The 22048-nt window shown below is 38.5% G+C and overlaps 1 protein-coding gene across 1 annotated transcript in view; it reads right to left on the bottom strand.

Annotated features, from left to right (window-relative positions):
* The window catches only part of LOC126100354 (lachesin-like), a 133320-nt gene that overhangs the window by 966 nt on the left and 110306 nt on the right, over positions 1-22048 (bottom strand). The window lies entirely within an intron of this gene.

Here is a 22048-nt window from a genome sequence, read left to right as displayed (position 1 = left end):
CTCAAATGGATCACCTTGTGGTTTACACTCAGTTAGAAAATAATAATCAGAATTTTATTTTTGAGCTACACCAAAGTCATCTGAAATACCAAGAAACAAATATGAAAAGAATATAATTTACAAATATCAAAGACTATAATTTTGCATTGGTATAAGCAAATACAGTTGAACTGCTTAGAAGCCTACGTATAAAATAAACATGGGAACTGCTTATTTCACTAAATTATAGGACACAAAGTACCCGAAGAAGATAAAATTGCACAAAAAATTTACACATTTATTCTTGAGCATGTGACACATGTAGGAGACAGGCAAAAATATGGAAACAATTTTGAGAAATGGATGCTTGATCATATATGCGTATGCTACACAAGCCTGTAGGTTGGGCTCTTGTATTTCACCACAAAAGGCATCTGAGCAACGTCCTCAACACATTGCAAGTGTCAGTCATGGTTAGAACAGTGTTCTGTGTAGCTGGGAGTGCATTATGTCAGAGTTAAGTGACTTCGAAGAAGGGCAAATTATTGGTGCTCGTGTGTGGGTGTTTCTGTAACCAAAGGAGCTGAAGTGTTTGATGTTTCAAGAGGCACCCCATCAAACATTTATACCACATATAGGGAAAACTGAAAAACATCATACACTAAGTCACAATACAGACAAAAGTGTTTGTTGAGGGATCATAACAGATAGTCAATGAAGAGGATTATCATGAAAAACAAGGGGACGAGAGCTGAAAAAGTCACTGCAGAACTGAATGTAGCACTTTTGAATACCATCAGCAGCAAAACAACATGAAAGGAGGTCCATAAGCTGGAAATTATAAGGTCAGCTGGAATTACAAAGTGATGCAAAGGACAACAGGAAAACTTGGTGCCGAAGCCATAAAACCCAGATTATGAAGAAGCAGAAGAAAGTAATTTGGTCAGATGAGCCCTGTTGCACACTATTTCCAGTTTCTGGCTCAGTTTATGTCCCAAGAGTGAAATATGAGGGGGGAACCAAAAATAATCGGAATTTCTTTCTAGAAAGCATATACTTTATTGTTTTCAAATACAACCTTAATCTCCTTCGAAGTACTCTCCATTAGCATTAATACACTTGTCCAAATGTTCATTCCAGTGTTCAAAGCACCTTTTAAATTCGTTCTCTTTGATACCTGCTAACCCTTTCATGACATTGCGTTTCATGTCTTCCACATCCGCAAAACGCTTCCCTCTCAAGTCGCTTTTCATCCTCGGGAATAGGAAGAAGTCCGAGGGTGCTAAATCTGGTGAATAGGGCACGTGGGCCAAGGTAGTTGTCTTCGTTGAGGCCAAAAACTGGCAAACACTGAGAGCCATGTGCGCGGGACCATTGTTGTGATGCAGGAACCACACGCCAGAATCCCACAAAGCCGGACGTTTTCGCAACAAACTTCTGCGAAGCCATTTCATAACCTCCAAATAGAATTGTTGGTTTACTGTCTGGTTTTCAGGGACAAATTCAGAGTGTACAATCCCTTTGATGTCAAAAAAACAGATCAACATAGTTTTCACATTCGATTTCACTTGTCGAGCTTTTTTTGGTCGAGGTGAGCCAGGTGACTTTCATCTTGATGACTGTTGTTTGCTTTCTGGATAGTAGCCATAGTATCATGACTCATCACCTGTAATGATTTTGTTGAAAAAATTTGGATCATCTTTGAACACATCCTTCATTTCGAGACAGGCTTGAAAGCAACGATCACTTTGATTTCCGTTAATAAGCTTCAGCATGAATTTTGCTGCCACTCTTCGCATCCCCAAATTGATGGTCAAGATGCACTGAATTGAGCTCCAGGACAACCCAGACAAGTTCTCGAGCTGGTCGACTGTCCTGCGTCGATCTGCACTGATGAGATCACAGATTTTGTTGATGGTGTCTTTGCTTCGAGCAGTTGCAGGTCGACCAGAACGGGGCTGATCTTCAACCACCATTTCTCCGTTTTTAAACTGAGAAAACCATTCCTACACTTGTGTTTTACTAAGAGCATGTTATTCGTAGGCTGTCTGAATCATTGCAACAGTTTCTGCTGCATTCTTGCTGAGCAAGAAACAAAACTTCACTGCTGCACATTGCTCGTAAGAACTAGCCGTTTCATCGTGTCATGTCTGCACTGTACACACACTCAAAGAACTGCCAAAGAAACCATACTACACACTGTTGGGTGAGGCCACGTGGCAGAATGACTCAGCAGAGCTCCTAGTACAACCTTCTGGCAGCACAACCTGCTACTACAAGTGCACAATGTGCAGCATTACGATTCCGGTTACTTTTGGGTCCACCCTCATATAGTAGGGTTCAGTGATGTGATCCCGTAGATTTTCCTAGTGTCTTATATGCTGCCGGATATGATCATCTTCAACACACAATATTTACGCGAACCATCTGGGTGCCATCTTCAGGTGCAATTGCTGAGACATAATCGCGCCAGTACGATTACTGCCAAGGACTGTGTGACTATTCTGCTGATCAGTCTCCTCCTTGGTACAATGTTTGTTCCCCAAGGGTGAAGCCATGTTCCAAAACAACAGGGCCCCTGTTCACACATCTTGCATCAACCAGGACTGGTCTTGTGAGCATGAGGATAAGTGGTCTACTTTGGAGAAATAAGATGCATGATGATTATCCACCTCCATCATCATCGTCTGAACTTGCTACCATTTCACAGGAGAAATGATATAAGGTACCTCTTAAAAGCATACAGTACCTGTATTTATCTATTCTGAGGTGACTGGAAACTGTTCTGAATGCCAACATTTTCCCTATATAATAATAGGCATGCTAATGTGTGGTGTGTTTTGTGTTTCCATAGGTTCGTCCATCCCCTGTAATTGTGTGTTCAAGAAAGTTGTTACTCCTGTAAGTAATGTGTCATGTGAGGTGAACTTTGATGGAGCTTCACTGAAATTCACTTTACCTGGTTTCCTCCACTGATATGACTCTACAAAAAAGTATCTGCCTGATGCCTTGTGTATGATAAATCTGCCTTGTGTATGATAAATTTATTAATAGTGCATAACAGTGTTTCATTCTGACAGCATGATAATTCTGTAAATATTAGGTGTTTCAGTTTACTGCATCATATTAACCTATTTCAACTATCTCCTGACAAATGATCAGGGTAGTGAGCATTATATTCAAATGTTTTATGTTATACTTTCTGACACGTTCCACACCCACGAGAATCATCTCATTTCTTGGGTCTGTGGAACGAAAACAGAATCTAATCTAATCTGAAAGAATAGAGAAAGGAAAACTATACTCACATATCAGGGTAATCATAAATTTTTTACTGTCACCTAAAAAATAATAATAGTAGTAATAAAACTACAGCAAACTGGTGCAGCCTATTGATCAAGTTGACACGATACAACTTTGGCCAGGTGTATGCTAAACACTGCAGTAGGCTGTTGATTTTTACTACTGCTGACGAAGAAAAATGTACAGATAAAAGATGCATTTATATGTGACAGATTCTGTAACTGAATACAATTATGTACTTGATACCAAGGATCAAGGCAGACAGGTAGATGCAGTATTTCTTGATTTCCCAAAAGCATTTGACTCAGCAACACACTTATACTTCTTGTTAAAATTATGATCATATGGGGTATTAAGTGAAATTGTGACTGCATTGAGGACTTTTTGGTAGGGAGGACACAGCACATTATCATGGATGGAGAGTCATCACCAGATGTAGAAGTAACTTCAAGTGTGCCCCAGGGAACGATGTTGGGATCCTTGCTGTTAATGTTTATATTAATGACCTTACAGACAATATTAATAGTGTCCTCAGGCTTTTTGCAGATGATGCAGTTATCTTTAATGGAACACTTTCTGAAATAAGCTACATAAATATTCAGTAAGATCTTGATAAGATTTGAAAGTGGTTCAAAGATTGTTAACTCGCTCAACATGTTAAAAAATGTAAAACTGTGCACTTCACAAAATGAAAAAAAAAACATAGTATCCTATGACTGTAATATCAATGAGTCACTGTTGGAATCAGCCAACTTGTATAAATACCTAGATGTAACACTTTATAGGGACATGAAATGGAATGATCATGTAACTTCAGTCACTGAGTCATGGGTGAAGCAGGTGGCAGACTTTCGTTTATTGGTAGAATACTGGGGAAGTGCAACCAGTCTACAAAGGAGATTGCTTACAAATCACTTGTAAGAGCACTTCTAGAATTTGTTCGAGTATGTTGGACCTGTACCAAATAGAACTAACAGGGGATATTGAATGTATACAGAGAAGGGCAGCATGAGTGGCCACAGATTTGTTTGCTCTCTGGGAGGCTATCACAGACACACTGAAGGAACTAAATTGGCAGACTCTTGAAAGTCTGTTAATAAAGTTTCCATAACCGGATTTAAGTGATGACTCCAGGAATATACTACAAGCCCCTATGTATTGCTCACATAGGGATTGGAATGATAATATTAGAATAACTGCAGCACATACAGAGACATCCAAACAATCATTCTTCCTGTGCTGTAGGCGTGAATGGACAGGAAGAAACGCTAATAACTGGTGCAATGGGATGCACCCTCTGCCTCACTCTTCACAGAGGTTTGCAGAGTACAGATGTAGATGTAGATATACAACCTCATTTTAAATTGACTTAATGTTCATTCATGACTTGAAGATGGTTGCTTGTTCGAAACTGGTTGTCTGTGAATAAGTAAACATCCAAGCAGCTTTTGGTGGCTCCACAAAGCTATTCTTTAAATGCATTGAAGCTCTGCAACACAGTTTACAAAGGAATATGTAACAATCACTGGCATATATTACTGGTAATATGTGAAAGTGATAGGTAGACATAAGTCACTAATTATTAAGGTTTATGGGAATTCAGATTCAGATATAAGTACCGTATTTACCCGAATCTAAGCCGCACTCGAATCTAAGCCGCACCTGAAAAATGAGACTCGAAACAAAGGAAAAAAAGATTTCCTGAATCTAAGCCGCACTTGAAATTTGAGACTCGAAATTCAAGGGGAGAGAAAAGTTTTAGGCCACACCTCCAATCGAAACAAAGTTGGTCCATTGTAATATGAGACACAATTTAGGTCGAATGAATGACGATACAGCTACAGTAGTTTGGTTCGAGTCGTAAGCTTTACCAGGTAGCCATTGCTATGCGTCAGGCGCTCCGTCCGTATTTATACGGGTACCCTTCCTTTTTCACGTGCTTCGTCTGGTTTGAATCGATTGCTTATTTTGTTTGATCTGATAAATACCGTTTTCTCTGTTATAGGTGTTTACGTCACTCTAAGCTGAAAATGCATCACTGTACTGTGTCATGCATTGTTTGTCGCATTCTGATAGTGCGTGTTTACGGCCTGTCGCCGTTCGCGGCATGGCTTGCTTTTGTGCGCACTACCGCCGCTTACAACTAAAAAGAGGCGAATCGTCTCATTAGCGAAGCAATGTCAAGAGACTGCTATTTGTTGTTACTTACACTGCTGCTTTCTTTGAGAATGATCAACAAGAAACAAATAATAGGCTGCGTATGATAGAACATGTTCTGAACGAGAGTTAGGCGAAAATTTTTCTCCGTTTGAAAATCTTTGCAGCCGCTTCTTTAGTATATCAAATTCTGCACAGAAATTAGAGTCATCTTAGATTTAAAAATCTAGTCAGTTGCCGTGGTTCATTTCTGACTGTATCACTATTAGGCTAAGAATAATACGAATATAAACATGACACGATAAGTGTATTCTTCCGCGTTTGCTGTTGTCTCACTCTAGTTTCGTAGTTTATTAGGCTGACAGGATTTAAATGAGATAAGCAACAAACACGGAAGAACACATGGCAAAATGTTTATATTCGTATTATTCTTATGGTGAATGGTGAAGAGAATACTGCATGTGATTCACATTTCATCAGGTTACTATTAGCAACCATCTCTTCTCACAGGTAGGAAAAAATTCAGAACATGGAGTTGGCCATATTGAAAAATATCCCAAACAGTCTTGCCAGTCGGATTTTCACAGTACATTGAAATTCTAATACATTCGAAGATGAACAATACGGAATTTGTATTTACTTCGTTGGATAATGTATGAAAATGCAGTGGTCGAAACTCGGGGCGGAGAAAAAAAAAGCTCGTCTTCCACCTTTTTTTTAAATTTATTTACTGACGCAGAGGTTTTGGCTCCAGTATTTATCTTTGTGCCTACAAAGCATGCCTGTGTAGCGCTACATGTATTCGATGGCAGAAGTTAGTTGTGGCGGCACCTACCAACATTTTTCAGAACTTCCGCTTGCTTTGCACTCGATTCTAAGCCGCAGGTGGTTTTTTGGATTACAAAAACCGGAAAAAAAGTGCGGCTTAGATTCGAGTAAATACAGTATGCAAAGGGACATCTTTTATTATGTTTTAATACAAAGCAAAGTACATGTAATAATGGACACACAACAAAAAAAGGGTCACATTCAAGTAACATCAGAAGAAATGCGATTGTGGTCCCATCAGTATCTCATGCAGGGATATTTTGAAAATGAGAACAATATTTCAGTTTCAACACTCCCACTGTTTGAGCATCTTAACATCTGTCTCTGACGATGTTCAAGCTTGTGCACAAGGTCACAATCCTATCTTTGCTTGATGGTTTTGTGAAAATGTCTGCGTAGTCTTTTCACTTAGAAAATACTTGATAATGATTGCTCCTTCTTAATACCTTTCTCTTATGAATGGTATCAGATATCAATGTTTTTCAATCTTTTATGAAATTTGGGGTTTTTTATGAATCTTATCACGCTCTGATTCTCCATATAGAGTTTTGTTGCTTGATCTAATTGATTTCAGAAATCACATAACAGATTTCACAGCGATATCATGTCTTTTACAGCCATTCTAGCTGCCACATGTTCTGCTGCCATGGTGCTCAAGGTCACCATTTTTTGATGCAGAGAGAACCATGTTATCGGTCCATTTGATAAAAGAAAAGCAAAACCAGAAGTCAGCCAGCTTATTTCCATGTCCCCCCACATAATCTGAGGTGCTATACCCAACAAGAATCAACTTTTCTTTGCTCTTTGTCTACAGTATTCCAAAGTCATTCATGCCTCACATGTACATTACTTGAAAATGTGTACAACTGCTTCACAATGACTCTCATCATAGTTGTTTGAGTATTTGCTTGCTGCATTCACTGCAAAAGCCAGATCTGTTTGACTAATAACCATCATTAGAAATAAAAGTAAACCAGCTGCTTCCCAGACAAGAGATATCTTCATAACTGACAGATTTTCATTATCCAAGTTAATTTCACATTTGAATCCACCATAACAGATATACAGAATTCGAATTTTTCAAGTCAAAACGTTTCATGATTCATGTTGCATATGCTGTTTGGTTAACAAACAACATATTTTCTTCTCTATTTTACTCAGTTTCCATTCTGCAAAAGATTTTCACTCAGAAACAGTTATTCCAAAAGTTTTCACTACTTCTTCTACGATACCAGTTTCTTTGCTGTTTCCAATCATCTACATATAAAGTCATAAAGACCATATCATTTCCAACTTTTCCACTGAAAATACATTTATCTGCACCACTTCTTTGAAATCGAATTTCTTCAAGAACTTTCAAAACATTTGGTTCCAACAACTCATTGTGTATGTCTCAGGGCTCATTTGACATGATGATGAGGCTATTCCAGCAGCCACTGAGGTAACAGGGTGCAGCCAACTGCAGATTGTGGAATGCATTGGAACAAGTGATTCCTGCCATCTGGGTCGTTCCAGCGACTGGTAGAGAAAGTTGAGAAGACCAGCCTTGTGCATGGAGTTTCACCGAAGCTCACAATTTGCAGCAATATGCCCAGCACTGATCATGACCCTTTCATTCTGAGTTGAGTGGAAGGACTGAACCAAAGACTTCAAAGGTCCTGTGACAAGCTAAGCTGCAACTTCCTGGACTTGCACCATGGGTTGAGGACTGTAGGATCTCCCTAAATAGGTCAGGTGTGCACTACACATCAGACATCAGAGGCTGCAACTCAGTTAGCACACAAGGGTTTTTTAGATTAGGTGACTCTCCATCCAATCCACATAATGATAGGTGTAGAAAACACAGAAATATCAGTGTAAGGTCAAAATAAGTGCCTCCAACAGGTATGAGTATTAAAATGCTAATGGTAAACTGCCAAAGCATTTCCAAAAAAACTGCCAGAGTTTGAAGTGCTCATGTAAAACAGCCAAGCTCACATGATACTAGGTACGGAAAGCTGATTGAAACCTGAAATTGAAAGCAGTGAGATTTTTGGGAAAAATTTAAGTGTATATTGTGTATTTATATTGTGTATATGGTGTATTTGTCGCAGTAGACAAGGAACTCAAATCCACTGAGATAAAGTTGAAGCCGCATGTGAAACTGTTTAGGTAAGACCCAGTATCAGGGGTTCAGGGGTGGGTATAAAATAACTGGATCTTTCTATCACTTACCAGACTCACCTCCTGACGTAACCAAAAACTTTAGAGAAATTCTCGGTTCACTTGTATGTAAGTTCCCCCATCATACTGCAATTATCACTGGAGCCTTTAATCATCCATCAATTAATTAGGAAAACTACACTTTTGTTAGGGGTGGACGTGATGAGACATCCTTTGAAGCTTTACTAAATGCATTCTCTGAAAACTGCCCAGAACAGATAGTTAGAAACCCCACCACTCATGATGGAAATATATTGGATCTAATAGCAACAACTAAATCTGATCTCCTTGCGGATGTCCATGTCAAAACTGGTATCAGTGACCACAATGCAGTTGTGGCAGCAGTGATTATCAAAGTACAAAGGACAACTAAAACAAAAAGGAAGATATATATTTTCAGTAAACTAGATAAAAAAATCTGTAGTGTCATATCTAAGTGTTGGACTTGAAACCTTCAGCACAGGGCAGGAACATGTAGAGGGACTCTGGCTCAAGTTTAAAAGGATAGTTGATAGTTGACCATGCTCTGGATCGATATATACTCAATAGAACAGTTAATTATGAGACAGAACCTCCATGGTATACAGTCACTGTAAAGAAACTTCCTAAGGAACAGAGATTACTGCATAATAGGTATAAAACAAAGCATAGGGCTATATCTAGAGAGATGCTGCATGAAATGCATTTGGCTATCAAGAGAGCAATGCATGATCCCTTTAGTGACTACTGTAGCATAATATTGTCAAGTGATCTTTCACGGAGGCCAAAGAAATGTTGGTCATATGTAAAGGCTGTTAGTGGCACCAGAGTTAGTGTCCAGACCATAGCAAATGAGACAGGCAAAGCAAAAGCTGAAATGTTAACTCAGTTTTCAAATGTTCCTTTAGAAAAGAAAACTCAGGAGAATTGCCCCACCTATAATCTATCGTAGCTCCCTCAAACAAAAGGCCATGCCCAGTTCTTGGAAAAAGGCGCAGGTCACACTCATCTACAAGAAGAATAGTAGAACTAATCCACAAAACTACCACCCAATATCCTTGATCTTGATTTGTTGTAGAATCTTAGAACATATTCTGAGCTCAAACATAATGAGCTTCAGTGCTAATCAGCATGGATTTCAAAAGCAACAATCACATGAAACCCAGCTTGCATTGTTCTCGCATGACATACTGAAAGCTTTGGATCAAGGCAATTAGGTAGATGCAGTATTTCTCGATTTTCAAAAAGCATTTGACTCAGTAACACACCTACGCTTACTGTCAAAAGCACAATCATATGGGGTATCAAGAGAAATTTGTGATTGGATTGAGGACGTTTTAGTAGGGAGGATGCAGCATGTTATCTTGGATGGAGAGTCAGTGTCAGATGTAGAAGTAGCTTCAGGTGTCCCCAGAGAAATGTGTTAAGACCCCTGCTGTTCATGTTGTACATTAATGACCTTGCAGACAATATTAATAGTAAAATCTGGCTTTTTGCATATTATGCAATTGTATTTAATGAAGTACTTTCTGAAAGAAGCTACATAAATATTCAGTAAGATCTTGATAAGATTTCAAAGTGGTGCGTAGATTGGCAACTTGCTCTAAATGTTCAGAAATGTAAAATTTTGCACTTTAAAAAATGAAAAAAAACATAGTATCCTATGACCATAATACCATTGAGTCAGCCGGCCACGGTGTTCTAGCGGTTCTAGGTGCTCAGTCCGGAACCGCACGTCTGCTACGGTTGCAGGTTCGAATCCTGCCTCGGGCATGGATGTGTGTGATGTCCTTAGGTTAGTTAGGTTTAAGTAGTTCTGAGTTCTGGGGAGCTGATGATCACAGATGTTTAGTCCCATAGTGCTCAGAGCCATTTTAACCAATGAGTCATTGTTGTAATCGGCCAACTCATACAAATACATGGGTGTAACACTCTGTAGCGATATGAAATGGAATGATCACATAGGTTCAGTCATGGGTAAAGCAGGTGGCAGACATTCAGTTTATTGGTAGGATACTGGGGAAGAGCAATCAATCTACAAAGGAGATTGCTTACAAATCACTTGTGCGACTGGTTCTAGAATGTTGCTCGAGTGTGTGGGACCTATATCAAATGGGACTAACAGAATATTGAAACGTATACAGAGAAGGGGAGCGCAAATGGTGACAGGTTTGTTTAATCCATGGAAGAGTGTCACAGAGATACTGAAGGAATTTAAATGGCAGACTCTTGAAGACAGGTGTAAACTATCCTGAGGAAGTCTGTTAACAAAGTTTCAAGAACCAGCTTTGAATAATGATTCTAGGAATATACTAAAATCCCCTACATATCGCTCACATAGGGATTGTGAGGATAAGATCAGAATAATTACTACATCCATAGAGGCATTCATATAATCATTCTTCCCACACTCCATATGTGAATGGAACAGGAAGAAACTGGTACAGTGGCATGTACCCTATGCGATACACCTCACAGTCATTTGCAGAATATAGATGTAGATATGGCAGTTTGCTTTAAACTTTATATTGACTTTTTAAGCTTGCATATATATTCATTCTCAACCAGCATCACACCTTGTGGCACCAAATTATAAATTTCTTTGTTTTGTTTTCCTTATTGAAATGCAGTTTTTACATCAGATTACAACAGTTCAAAATCTTCTTCGGCAGGAATCTTAAGCAAAGTGCACTATGAATCATATCTCACTACTGGGGAGGAAGTTTCATTTTAGTCCAGACCAGAACATTGAGTAAAGCCTCAAGCAACAAGTCGAGCTTAATATGGAGGTCATTTGCAGTTTTTGATGCTTGTGCTTTGGAGACACACTTTGAATCTATCATCCTTTGGATGTATTTTGACACAATAACCCAAGTTTCACTTATTTGGTGCGCTTCTAGTTCCTTTTCAATTGCTCATTTGCATTTTTTGTCTGGATCCTAGATTGCATCTTCAACTGTTCAGTTCAAGACAGTCAACTTTTATGTTACATCTGGCTGAGGTAGACTCATGTGCCTGGCATGTAATCCATAAGATTGCTGCCAATCTTTGAGTGATTGTTCAGGATCTCAGTCACCCTCTGCTTGTACTTTTCTCTCATCTTCAGCTGGTGGCTCAACATACTATTCTCCACCTTTCCCATCAGATTCTTTGATGTTGGGGTCCAAAATAGGGAATAAATGGCGTAAACCAACACAGTCACACTTCAAAACAAGTTTATCGTTGGTCAGGATTCCCTCATTGGAATTCACGTAATGGGATTCAGTGTTTTATTTTTTTATATATTTTTTATTTCTGAATCAAAATGTCTGTAATTGCGAGATTTTCCCTGATATCCAACTAAGATCATTTTGTTGGATTGCAACGCACGGGGGCCTGGGTTCGTTTCCTGGCTGAGGTGGGAGATTTTCTCCCATCAGGGACTGGGTGTTGTGCTGTCCTCATCATCATTTAATCCCCATTGTTGACGCACAGATCCCCCAATGTGGCATCACACTCAATAAGACCTGCACTTTGCGGCTGAACTTCCCGTCTGGGAACTCCCGGCCTATGACGCAATATGCTCATTTCCATTTCCATGTCCTTGGTCTTTGGTTCCAACTTCTTGTGGAACAATTCAGGAACACAGATGAATGCTTCTACCCCAAAAGTCCTCATTTGAGAGATTTGGTGTTTTATGCCTGACCATAATTTGGATGTTGTTGCATTTGTTCTCTTTTTGATTGAAGATCAATTCAATGTATAAACAGCAGTGTTAACTGCCTCCACCAACAGAATTTTTTGAACATTCACCACAATGAGCATGGACCTCATGAATTCGATGGTAGCCTTGTTTTCATGTTCTGCATTCCCCCTTTTTTTTTTTTTTTTTTTTATGGTGCCATTGTCTCAAGTGCTATTCCACATTTGATGAGTACCGCAAGGAAGCGTGATAGGACCTTTATTGTTTACAATATACATAAATGACTTAGTTGACAACATCGGTAGCTCCGTGAGGCTATTTGCAGATGACACGGTTGTCTACAAGAAAGTAGCAACATCAGAAGACTCGTACGTACTCCAGGAAGACCTGCAGAGGATTAATGCATGGTGCGACAGCTGGCAGCTTTCCCTAAACGTAGATAAATGTAATATAATGCGCATACATAGGGGCAGAAATCCATTCCAGTACGATTATGCCATAGGTGGTAAATCATTGGAAGCGGTAACGACCGTAAAATACTTAGGAGTTACTATCCGGAGCGATCTGAAGTGGAATGATCACATAAAACAAATAGTGGGAAAAGCAGGCGCCAGGTTGAGATTCATAGGAAGAATTCTAAGAAAATGTGACTCATCGACGAAAGAAGTAGCTTACAAAACGCTTGTTCGTCCGATTCTTGAGTATTGCTCATCAGTATGGGACCCTTACCAGGTTGGATTAATAGAAGAGATAGACATGATCCAGCGAAAAGCAGCGCGATTCGTCATGGGGACATTTAGTCAGCGCGAGAGCGTTACGGAGATGCTGAACAAGCTCCAGTGGCGGACACTTCAAGAAAGGCGTTACGCAATACGGAGAGGTTTATTATCGAAATTACGAGAGAGCACATTCCGGGAAGAGATGGGCAACATATTACTACCGCCCACATATATCTCGCGTAATGATCACAACGAAAAGATCCGAGAAATTAGAGCAAATACGGAGACTTACAAGCAGTCGTTCTTCCCACGCACAATTCGTGAATGGAACAGGGAAGGGGGGATCAGATAGTGGTACAATAAGTACCCTCCGCCACACACCGTAAGGTGGCTCGCGGAGTATAGATGTAGATGTAGATGTAGATGAGGTAGCTCTTCATGTTCTTGTCAAGTATTCTGTCCCTCAATCATTGCTTAGGATTTTAGACTGCCCATCAGACATTACTGTCACAAATTCTTTAAAACAATCAAAAACGTCAGATTTATTTCTCAAAAAATAGATATGATGAAGACACACTGCATTGTTCATGAGTGTAACAAAATACTTCACACCACAGAGTAATTCAATCTCCATTATTCCCATACTTCACTGTGTATAAAGTCACTGATTTCCACATTTCTTGCTTTGATTTTCTTGTTAAAAGGTTAATGGGCAGACTTTCCATACTGACACACCTTGCGGAAGAATGATGCCACAACTGTTACGCTTATTGCCTTGATAGGACCAGTTTTGATCTAATTCACAATCACCCCAATTTTATATTTATATGACACATTCTGTCATGTCAGATTTTGAGGTTATTTGTGGATGAAAAATTCACATCACATTGGGTGTTTGATATTAAATATATATATATATATTCAGCAAGTCTTCTTGTATATTCTTATTTCTTGGGCAGAAACACATCCATCATGAGAAATGTTTACGAACTTGTCTACAAAGCTCATCTCAAAACATTTGTCATACGAATACCAACAGAAAACAAATTCTTCCTTATTTTTGGGATGTGCAGCACTTCATCAATTCACTCATCTTCCCAACACATATTTACAAATTTCTATATTTTAATTGATCTGATTCCCTTCACTTCACATTTAGCATTTTCTCCAAGTGAAGTTTCAATGTTTTGTTGTTAGCGAATTTCATTGAACGAGTCCCACTGAAAAGTGATGTGACACAATGCTCCAATCTCAATAATACAGACATTACTTACATCAGCATTCAGCACACTCTCGGAAGTCCCTTTATTATGCAGAACTCTTTTGTGTGACCCACCATCGGTAGTAATGAACACATTTACATTGCCTTTATTTTGCACACTAGTTTTCTTCATAGAATGGCAATTTCTCAACAGATGGCCTTCCTTGCCACAGGTTCAGTGAGTAAATTTTCTTCTTAAATTCACCTGTTTCAGGTTCTTTTTCTTTGTGCCTTTATGCTCCTTCTTCCAGTCTTGAGATGAAGTCGCCACCAGGACACTGGCGACCTTCTCCATGTTGTTCAATCACTTTTCTTCGGAGATGAGTCAGCCTTAACATTTCAGAATCGTTTGCTGATTCCAGGCTTACCATCCCAGGCTGTGACAAGGGCAATGAACATCGTTAAAAGGCTTCTGAAGATCTGGACCATGACCGTTATATCCAGCACGAGTTTTAACTTGCAATGTTCATGATTTTTGTGATATGCCGCAACACCAAATCACTCACATTCATTCGGTATTCATGGGAGTTTTTCATGAAAGAAAATTTGTTTGCTTCAGATGGTTGTCCATGAATCATGCACAATTTCTTCCACATTTCATAAGCAGTTGTGCCTGTTATCAAAAATGCTAGTTGTGACTACTCAACTGTGGTCGAAATGCAACACTTGCTGTGATCATTGTCTTTTACCCGCAGTTTTCAAGCAGACATCATCAAATCCGTGGGTTTTGGTCTCTCAGTGTCCACCACATCTCAAATGCAGGTGTCAAACAAAATCTGAATTTGAAATTTCCAAAGCTGGAAATTTGATCCGTTGATTTTCACCATTCTTCTTGTGGTTCCTTCGCCTGACATGACATAAAAACGAGATTACTCAAACTGCATAACAAACAAAAGTTGTAATCAACTTCTTAGCTGAAATTGTGTGATTAATATGGGCCTATAACATCTACATTTACACCGATACTCTACAATCCATCTTACAGCACATGGCAGAGGATACCCCATACTACCAACAGTCATTTTCTTTCCTAGTCCACTCTCAAATAGAACGAGGGAAAAAAGACTGTCTATATGCCTCAATATGACCCCTAATTTCTGATATCATTATCTTTGTGATTCTTACTCACAATGCATGGTGCAGGCAACAGAATCATTCTGCAGTTAGCATCACTATAACACTTGCATGTTGTTTAAATCTACCAGTAACAAATCTAGTAGCCCACCGCTGAATTGCTATGATGTCTTCCTTTAATTCAACCTGGTATGGATCCCAAACACTTGAGCAGTATTCATGAATATGTCGCACTAGCATGCTATATGCAGTTCCATTTACAGATGAATCTCACTTTCCTATAATTTTTCCAATAAACCAAAGTCAACTATTTGCCTTTCCTACCATAATCCTCACATGCTGAAGTAGAAATTTTGTCTAAGTCATCTCGTGTCCTTCTATAGTCACTCAATTTCAACACCTTACCGTACACCCAGCATCATCAGAAAACAACCACAGATTTCTGCCTATCCCGTCTGCCAAATCAATTATGTATATAGAGAATAACAGCAGTCCTCTCACACTTCCCTGGTCTCTGATGAACACTCACCATCTAGGCCAAAGTAGTAGGTACGTTTCCTTTAATTTACGTCTATGGTCACAAACTTTTTGTTAACAGATTACCGGTTCGGTCTATAATGACCATCATCAGATCTGCAGCAAAAAATGGGACAAACATAAATACACTCACAGGTACTACTGACAAATATATGCATTTGTGCGTTTTAAGTATGAAGAGGCATACCTGTTTTATAAAAACAAAGTCCTAATGTACTGCAGCCATAGTAGCATCGTCAAATATACAGATCATTGTTTTATTCACGACAATGTCACAGCTTGTGAATATAGTAGGTTCTGTTACTTCAGAAATCTTCAAGCCATTCACATATCTGTGAACCTAACTTCTGTAACAGCCTGCAAAGGTGCACTGCGTCAAACCCTTCCTGGAAATCTAGAAATATGGAATCTGCCGGTTGCCCTTCATCCACAGTTTGCAGTATATCATGTGACAAAAGGGCAAGGTGAGTTTCACACAAATGATGCTTTCTAAAACCATGCTACTTTGTGGACATAAGCTTCTCAGTCTCAAGAAATTTTATTATATTCAAACTGATAATATGTTCAAGGATTCTGCAGCACACTGATGTTAGGGATATTGGTCTGTAATTTTGTGGGTCCATTCTTGTGCCCTTCTTATACACAAGAGTCACCTGTGATTCTTTCCAGTTGCTTGGGATATTGCAATGTGTCAGAGATTTGACATAAGTAAGGGGCCAATGCTATAATCTGTTCAATGGTGAAGTGACAGTATGTTTGTATGATTCTTCTGTGTGAATGATTTCTTGCATGTGAAATTTAAAACTCAGGCTTTCGTTTTGCTATCTTCAGATACCACACCAGAATGATCAGCAAATGAGAAGACGGAAGCCTTAGATGCTTTTGGCAACTTAACTTAGGACCAGAATGTTCTCAGGTTCTCTGCCACATCTTTTGCTAAGGTATGATGGTGGTAGTAGCTGTTTGCTTTGTCCACAGATCTTTCTCGCAGACGCACGAATCTCTACTAACATTTGCTTGTTGTCACTTGCACATTCTTTCTTGAACCAAGAGTGCAACAGCATCTACTTCCTCAGAATTTTCTGAATCTCATTATTAAACCATGATTAGTCTCTCCTTAATTCACTTACTAGGCACATAATTCTTCAGACCATGATTTGTAATCTGCGTAAACTTTGTCCATAAATCCTGTACTTTAATCTCACTGGCCCTAAGTGATGTTATTTCACTGTATAAGTGAGATACTAATAACTGCTTATCTACTCTTTCCAGCAGAAACATTCTCCTAGCCTTCTTATCTGATAACTTTTGTTACCATAGTTTCAATAATGACATCATGATCGCTAATCCCTGTTTTTGTACTGATGTTGTCAATAAGGTACAGCCTACTTGTAACTACAAAGTCTAAGATATTTCCATTGCATGTGGGCTGTGAACTAGCTGCTCAAGATAGTTTTATGAAACTATGATTCGCTAAATATCTCAGAGCTTTTGACTTCAGGTTTCAGCTTTCGGTCCTGAGAATAATTTGAGTGCGAGAACTTTCATGGAGGGCATTAAATTCAGGAACTTTGTTTGAATAGTGTGGCAATTTAGTGATAAAACTTTTGACAGTTGAAGTATTTTTATTCTGAATATGGTCTGACTTCCCTTGCTGCATATTGATTGGTGAGTCAGAGTATCTCAAACTACCTAGCGTAAAAAGTCCTTATGTGCACTTCACAAGTACTCTGCTATCCGAACAGCTGCTTCCTTTGTGTGGTGCATCCCTGACCTATTAAGGGCAGTCCTACAAATCCCCACACAATAACCAAGGTCTAGAAATCTGCAGCCAAGACCGTCACAGACTCGGTGAATTATTTGGTTGAGAGCCTCCACTCGGCTCCAAACCAAAGGTCTCCAATCAACACTGGGAATAATGCTGCAAATTGCAAGCTCTGCTTGCACCCCATACATGAGGCCAACCTTTACCACTTCCGCCAGCTGCCTGTATGAACTGAGGATGGCTTTCAGAACACACGCGACAGGCATCGTTGGTGCTGACATGAGACACAAATTGCACACAACTACAACCTATTAAGGTTTACAGTAATTCCAGTTGAGACACATCAATGCAAAGAAGCAACTTTTATTACATTTTAATACAAAGAAAGTACACAGAATGACAGACACACAACTAATAAACAAAAAAGGGGTTATGCCCAAGGAACATCAAAATAAATGTGACTGTGGAGCCATCAATATTTTAGGGAAGGAGATTTTAAAAACGAAAATAGCATGTCAATTTCAGTGCTAATTAAATTAGACTATAATGTTACAGAAAGGCTACTTGAGTTTCTGGCAAGATCAAGAGCCTTCAGAGTATATTGTGCTTATCCAAATTAAAACTTCAGTCTAACAATACCTCTCTTTCAAACTGCACGTATTGTGTACTTTCTGGACTAAGAACATTGAGAACACAATGTGATGAGCAACGTATCAAACAAAGCTTCTGACATAACATTTCCTTAAAGTTTTCTAGTCCAGTAACATATGCAGAAGATATTCTGTTGAGTTTTAAAGCTTTGAATCAGTGCATAAAACATGGTCTGATGGTCCAGCAGATAAAAGCTTAGTTTACAAAAGGTAAAGTCCTGGGTTTTTTATCCCTCTGGCACACAATTAAAATAAGAAGCATTTATCAATGTAATTGTTTCTTCTTCTTTTACTTGGTTTGTGTACCACTGTCCATGTTTTACACTTCCAGATGTAGCCTTGTCAAGAATTAATTTTATTTTATTAGTTTTGTTTATTAATAGAAACTGTCATGTAGGCATGCTGTTCCTATTTTATGTTAAAGTTTTTCCTGTCTACTCCATTTTTATTTATTTAATGTTAATTTTTTTTTACTTTTTCATTGCATTTATCACCACACTGTCAAAGATGTTACTTACTCTATGTTTCTAGACTTGTTACTTCTCTTCCAGTGTCATTTGCAAACATTGTAGCTTCTTTGGTGACAATACTCAGTCAATGTCTGAAGATGGCCTTGTAAGCCAAAAACCAGTTAACACAATAAAAGTAATACTGTAGAACAAAAGCAAACTGGTGCTTTTCATTTATTATATTGCTGTTCTACCAAGAATGGATGGAAGATTCTTCGGACAGAGTATACATTGCAATCTTCACTTGTTATAACTGTGTTGCAGTGGAGTCCCTTGTGACAACCTGAAGTTGTGACCTGGTCGATGAGAGTGCAACTGGTAGCAAACTGCCCATAAAAGACAGGTATCTGTGTTTGATTCTAGTCTGGTGCATAGTTTCAAGTTGTCACAAATGATATGTGATTAATTCAGAGTGCATATGCGGACAAGGAAAAAAAAAAATCCCGGGTTTTTCTTGGATTTGCCAGTTAAAAACACACTTTCTTCGAAATGAAGATACACTTTTTCCCAGGTGAAATTTATTTATTCATTTATTAGTTCCATGTTGAATCACAATATACTTTCCCTCAGAGCTATAAAACTTACCAATACTTTGAATGGTAAGGGTTTTATACACAGACATAGAATTTCCCAGCTCTTTAGGAAAAGAAACCCAGCAAAGAAACAACACATTTTGGAAAGTTCTTTGCCATGCTTCAATATGTACACTGCATGTTTTTGTATTATGAAAGTATAAATACAAATTCCATCAAAACAGCATGGGAGCTTCCAAAGCACTAAAATGAAGATTGCTATGTGCTTCTGCCAGCCAGTCCTACCCCATGGCATGTGATCTAGCCAGCCAATGACAGCAGATATCCAGTCACCCATCAGCAACATCATTTTTAAGTAGCATGAAGATGCAAATAGGAAAATTTAATGATTTAAAGAAATATACATTCAGTATATATATACAGCAAAAACTAACATTTCACACATAATGTTGATCTTTTTTAGCATGTGTATCCCTTTACAATATATCAAATGCAAATGTGCCAGTAAGATTTTAAATAATGGCATAAATGGCTGGGCTTTAGGTCTGCAACTTTTTTGTGTGGCTGGTTCTCAAAGTGTTAAGTTCTGAATGAGAGTCAAATGATCTGTGACAAATCACAGATCATTTCATCACACATTCTCACATGTAACATAATTCATCTTGCTTAAAAGGAAATTTACTTTGAAAGTAACACTTCTCATACCACTATTCATAATATTTTCCCATGATGTGTTAAGTGCCCCACACATGAGTGACGGATCACAGCAGTCTGTCAAATGTGATATTGCCTGTAACCGGTCACTTGCCTTGATGCACCACATACGGGCAATTTGTCGAGCAATTTCAATCAGTATTATGAACATAATTGTGTTGAGGAGTGCTGCTACTAGAAATGAATTGTTGCATCCAGCAACAATTGCAGCTGATTTCCGTATCTCTGGGAACACTTGCAAAACATAAATTTAAAATAAAGGAGAATTATAATTTATTAAATTTGTGTTGAAATGCTTTTTTGTGAGAACTCTAGCTTAATTTACAGAATATATTACATTTTCCATGGCACCAAATTGGTTGTATACATCTTTGCAGTATGCCAACAAAATTTGTTTTACATTTATTAGTATTCAGTTCATTTTAATTTGTTAGACTTATAATTTAAATGCAAATATTTACACAATTTATCCAATGTGTGTTAATAGCAGCACTACTGATTCCCTTGTTATAAATTGTACAATGGAGAGTTAGGTTATATAAAATGATAAGCAATTTGAGTATAACTGTAGAATAGATTTCGCTGGAAACTAACGTTAAAATGTCCTCTTAAAATTACAGTAGTTATGTATGTCATTTTGTTTAGAAGTTTACAACTTTGATGATGTCTATAATTATTTCATAAATAACTCAGAATCATAAGAGGGAGCCCATTGTATCACAACTATTACTATGAATTTCCCATCAATTCTACTTCCACAGCGCATGCTTCAAAGTGCTAATCACTGCAAAATCAGAGGGTGTACTTTGTATTACTTCTTAATATAAATAGCAACTCCAGTTTCCACAGAGAGTAGTTTGTGGTCACTGAATAACTTTAAATTTTAATGTAAATTTTTTACTCAGCATGTGCGAAGCAAAACAAAACAAAACTGCACAACCATGTTTGATAAATAGATAAACAAGTCTCAGCCATATTGCTGCATACCGCTGCTAACTAGCCAGGCAGCCATACTGCATGCACCAATCCCATGCGGTGCTTCAAATTGCCTGGGATTTCCATGTGACCAGTGATCAGTGACCAGTTACTGTGATTTGCCTACACATGTGCGATCTATGAATTGATTGGTCGCCTATGTGACAGATCACTGCAATCCATCACTCGCGTGTGGAGTCCTTTCATATATTATTATCATCATCATTTATTGCATATACACAGGCCATAAGACCTATGGCAGAAGACAAAAATATACAAATACAAGACATGCACAGAACATAATGAAATGATTAACATGTCAAATCCACGAATCATGTTTGCCCATTTATTTCTGTCTTGGGTATCTTCATTGCTCGCTGTTGGATCTGCTTCTTCCAGGGCCACTAAGGTCCTGTCTCTCAACCTCATTCATGGACAACCTCTTAGAAGTCTACCAGTTGGCTGTTAGGAAGAGTGCCCTCTGCTCGTAGAACATGTCCTGCCCATAGTCTTCTTTCAATCACTCTCCCAATATCAGCTTTCTAAAACAGCTGATACAGGTCTGCTTTGTCTCTTTCCCATGTTGCAGTTTCTGCATTGTATACCTGGCCATAAATTTTCCTTAAAATGTTTTTCTCAAATGTACAAATGCACTCTTCCATTTTCTGTGTATTTGCTCATGTCTCACAACCATACAATACAACTGGTTGCTCTGGTGACATGTATAGTTGTATTTTGCTTCCCTGGGATACAGTGTGTAAACCATAGTACACCCAGTTCACACTTATTAGTCTTTGTCCAATTTCCTTCTCTGTCTCACTTTTATTCGACAATACTGACCACAGATACTTGAATTTTTCAACTCTTTCAAAATTGTGGTTGTCTATACTGATGATGTCAATATCATTTTCTCGACAAGAGACTTCCTATACTTTGTTTTCTCATCGTTGACCAGTAACACTAGTTTGCTCACTTCTAGCATAAATCACCTCATTCAGAGTTTCACCCACAATCGCCACATCATCAGCAAATGCAAGGACGTATAACTTTCAACCATTTGTCTCACCCTATTAAGGCCAACTGCACATCTCACCTTTTCCAGCACTATGTTGAATAGAACTGGTGAGAGGAGATCACTCTGTGTCAACCCATTCATAACTGTGAATGGTGTCAACAATTGA

The sequence above is a fragment of the Schistocerca cancellata genome, chromosome 9 (genome assembly GCF_023864275.1).
Source record: "Schistocerca cancellata isolate TAMUIC-IGC-003103 chromosome 9, iqSchCanc2.1, whole genome shotgun sequence".
In the NCBI taxonomy this organism is placed as follows: Eukaryota; Metazoa; Arthropoda; class Insecta; order Orthoptera; family Acrididae; genus Schistocerca; species Schistocerca cancellata.
Note: the sequence above shows the minus strand (reverse complement) of the source record. Positions and strands in the feature narration are given on the sequence as shown.